The sequence below is a fragment of the Sturnus vulgaris genome, unplaced genomic scaffold, assembly GCF_052056855.1.
Source record: "Sturnus vulgaris isolate bStuVul1 unplaced genomic scaffold, bStuVul1.hap1 Scaffold_318, whole genome shotgun sequence".
NCBI lineage: Eukaryota > Metazoa > Chordata > Aves > Passeriformes > Sturnidae > Sturnus > Sturnus vulgaris.
In genome coordinates this window covers 36,728-40,984 of record NW_028276388.1, presented here as the reverse complement: position 1 = coordinate 40,984, position 4,257 = coordinate 36,728, and the positions used below count along the sequence as shown (strand labels likewise).

Here is a 4,257-nt window from a genome sequence, read left to right as displayed (position 1 = left end):
ATTTCTTTAAAAGCTCTGCCTCTAACCAAATAGAAACAAAAACCTCGATTATTTTAAATTCTATTTGAATATATTTTTCTATTTAGTTTTCATATTTATATCTGTAGATTTATATGTCTATATTGTGTATTCTATATTTATATACTATTTAATGTAGTTTTTACTAGTATATTAATATACTAGATGCTATTTACATTCTATTATAACATACTATTTAATATAACATATTAAAATCGATAAATTATTTCTATTACATACTACATACATGTATTTTATATTTATATTTTTTTCTATATATTTATACTTACATATATATATGCATATATAGTTATAATAATTTTATGTCAGTATCTATTTTTGCATATTTGTATATTTTTGCCTATATTATTTTCAAAAAACCCTCCTCTAACCAAATAAAAACCAATAAAACATTCCTTTTAAAGTCTGAATATTTATATATTTCTATTTTCATAACATAATATAATGTAATGTAATATATTTATATATTGGTTTCTTATATTTGCTTCTATATTTTTATTCTTTATCTTTTCTATTTACAGTATCTATAAAAAAACCCTACCTCTATCCAAACACAAGCCAATAAAACATTCCTTTTAGACTATATTTAGCTATTTTTTAAGGTTCTGTTTTTCATGCATTCTACACCCACCCCTCCCTCTCAATGTTCTGGCACCCACCATGACCCCCCCCCCATGCCCGACTCACCTGCTCCTCCAGCGCAGCCCGGCTCCCTCTCCCAGGGACCTTGGGGTGCCCCAAACCACGTCGGAGCCCCCCTCAGCCTTTTTTCCTCACCCCAAAGAAGGCACAGAACGACTCCTTTAATGAAGTTGTTTTAACAATTGTAAGGCTAGAGCTTTTGGTATCCACTGCTTGCCATCCCTTGTAAACCAATTTTTTTCTTCTTTCTTCTGCAGCTTAATAAACCTCTTTTTTTCCCCATAGTTTTCCAAATGCATGTATTACCGCATATGCATATTTAGAATCAGTAAATATATTTAATGTCTTGTCCTGCTATAATTCACAGGCTCTCACAAGCGTGTGCAGCTCTGCTGTCTGAGCTGACCAGGTGGCTGGTAACCTCCCCCCTTCCTTTAATTGCTTTCCATTCACGATAGAGTATCCTGTAAATCATGAAGAATGGGGGGAAAAATCAGTGAGAAATGGGGAAAAAAATCCCTGAAGAATGGGGGGAAAAATCAGTGAGAAATGGGGAAAAGTGGGGAAAAAATCCGTGAGAAATGGGTGGGGAAATTCCATGAAAAATGGCGAAAGAAATCAGTGAGAAATGGGGAAAAATGGGTAAAAAATCAGTGCGAAATGGGGGGGGGGGGGAAATCAATGAGAAATCGGGGAAAAACATAAGTAAGAAACGGGGGGGAAAAGTCCATGAAAAATGGGGAAAAATCAGTGGGAAATGGGGATAAATCTGGAAAAAATCCATGAAAAATGGGGGAAAATATCAGTGAGAAATGGGGGAAAATGGGGAAAAAGTCAGTGAGAAATGGGGAAAAATCAGTGAAAAACGGGGGCAAAACTCCATGAAGAATGGGGAAAAAAATCAGTGAGAAATGGGGAAAAAAATCCCTGAAAAATGGGGGAAAATATCAGTGAGAAATGGGAAAAAATGGGGAAAAAAATCATTGATAAATCGGGGGAAAAATCAGTGTGAAAGGGGGGGAAAAATCGGGATCGGGGACGTGGACCGGGACTGGGATCGGGGACCGGGATGGGGAAATGGGACAGGGACCGGGATCGCGGACGGGGACCTGGGACAGGGACCGGAACCGGGATCGGGGACGGGGACTGGAGACAGGGACCGGGACCGGGATTGGGGACTGGGACCAGGACCGTGATCGGGTTCCGGGACGGGGAACTGGGACTGGGACCAGGATCGGGGACCGGAACCGGGGACTGGGACCGGGACCAGGACTGGGGACGGGGACTGGGGACAGTGACCGGGACTGCAATCGGCACCGCCCCCCGAACCGCTCCCGGAACCGCTCCCCGGGCTACCCCGGCACGGCGACCGGGAACGCCCCCGGCACCGCCCCGGCACCGCCCCCGGTGCCGCCCCCGGCACTGCCCCGGCACCGCCCCGGGTAGCGCCCCCGGCACCGCCCCCGGGGCGGGCCGCCGAACGCACGCGATGACGCGCGGGGGGCGGGACGGCGCGGGGCGGTGACGCGCTTCATGCCAGGAGCAGGGCCCGGGTGCGACGAAGACGGGAGCGGGCCGACCCGATACCGCGCGGGGCCGCGGGCCCGGCGGAGCCCGGCCCGCTGGGTAGGGGCCGCCAATGGCACCGGGGCTTCTGCTTCGGCTTCTGTCCGTGTCGGCGGGGAGGCCCCAGCCAGCGGTGCCCCTCTCCCTCGGCGACACGGGCGTGGAACTCGGCATCGGGCGCTGCATCGCCGCGGACAGCAAGGGGCGCACGGGTACCGATACTGCCATGGGGCCCGGCGCTGCTCTCCTGCTCCGCCGCCAGGCGGCGCTGCGCTGCCGTCCTGCCGCGCCTCCGGGCACGCTCGGTTTCCTCGGGACCCCGGGCCCCGCCTGTCCCGCCGCTGCGGAGGCGGGGGATGCTTTATGGGACTGCCCGAGCTGGCAGTGCCGGGTCTGGGGCGTTGGGGCGCGCCTTGGGGGGCTGCGGGTGCGCTCGTTTCCTCTTCTGCATGGCCTTCTGTGTGAGCATCTCTCGTTGCGACTGCTCTTGGAGAGTCAAACCCCTCCTCCTAAGTGGTCTCAGGAGCCTGGCAGGGTGAGTTTTGTTTCACAGGGGAAAGGGCCACTGGTCGTGTCCAGAGACCTGTGCACCCAGCCAGGTTTCTGCCTGATAAAATTCCAAATGGATGAGGATTTCTCCCAGCCCCAAGCTGCCCCCACCTGTAACCCTGGCTGCCTTTGGGGTGCCCAAAGCCTCCTCTGTGCAGATCTCAGGAACCTGGGAGGGGTGAACAATGTTGCACAGGGAAAAACCCCACAGATTTTATCTCCGGGCCTGGGGCCAGGAGCAGGCATTTGCGTGCTAGAATTCCAGAAGGAGCACGGTGTCTCCCAGACCCAAGCCGCATCCAGCTGTGACCCAGCTGCTCTTGGAGTGCCAAAAGCCTCCTCGTAGCTGATCTCAGGAACCCTGGAAGGGTGAGTTTGGTTTCACAGGGAAAAGGCCTCCGTTTGTGTCCAGAGATCAAATAAGGGACTCTGCTTTTCCTCTAGTTCTCCTTCCTGTTTTCACCTGGGCTACAAGGATGGGCATGGCCTGTATTTCTCATATCAAAGTGATGTTACTAAATTTGTCCAGAAGTTCTGATTGTTATTTTTATTAGTAGTAGTAATTTTCTGATAGAAAACACTCTCATTTTGCCTTTCCCACGTTGTTTCCAGGTGCTGCCCAGGATGGACATCTGTGGTCTCAGACAGTGATTCCCGAGGAGCAAGGAAAGCCTTTTCCTCACCTGCACAGTTCAGGTGGATGGGACAGAATTGGTGTGGCCTGACAAGGCAGGAAAAGCTGTCTGTGTTCTGGAGTGCCTTGAAAGCTTTCTCCGTCAGGTTTGGAAGGGGTTTCTCTTTGGGATTTCTTGTGATGCAGCACCACGGGTATCCCTTTGTGCCAAGTCCAGTGCTAAAGGATTGAAGAACTGACAAGTGGGGTCTGGGATGAAAATGCCGCTAATAAAATTAAGCAAAGAATACAATAAGAGAAATGAGCATCCTTTTAATAGTTAGGAATAAAAATGCTGGAAAAGGGCACTCTGAATTGGTGTCACTTGTCATGGATAAAACCCCAGAGTGAGGAATCAGAGCAGAAGTTGAGAGCTGGAATCCTTCTGCAGTCGACTTAATTTTCTTTTCCTCCTCTCTTTCAGGACAGGAAGAATCACGACTCTCCTGGCATCTTTGCCAAGAGCTGTGGTGTTTGATCAGCCAAAGCCCAGAGGCTTCAGCACCAGAGGTCTGAGCCTGGAGGGCTCCTGGTGCTGCCCGTGCTGTGGGCTATGTCAGAGGATGCAGGGTTCCTCTTTGCCTCCCTGCTGGGATTAACTGCCATGGGAATGTGGGATCTGGGTGAAACTCCAGCTCTCCTGGTGTTCAGGGGAGCAAGGTCTGAGGGACTCCTCTCTGGGGATGTGCGGTGAAGGACTGAATAGTGTGGAAGGAGAGTATTTATAAACTGTATCACTGTTTCTCCCAAAATTGGGGTGGAGCACTGATGGGGGCGGTTGGGTTTGG

General features: G+C 50.1%; 1 long non-coding RNA gene across 1 annotated transcript; it reads left to right on the top strand.

Annotated features, from left to right (window-relative positions):
• Positions 1–2,198: 2,198 nt before the first annotated feature.
• On the top strand, positions 2,199–3,777 carry LOC148217745 (uncharacterized). Its single transcript, XR_015800794.1, has 2 exons — positions 2,199–2,459; positions 3,409–3,777. It is a non-coding gene; the product is annotated as an uncharacterized LOC148217745 (long non-coding RNA).
• The last annotated feature ends 480 nt before the right edge of the window (positions 3,778–4,257 follow it).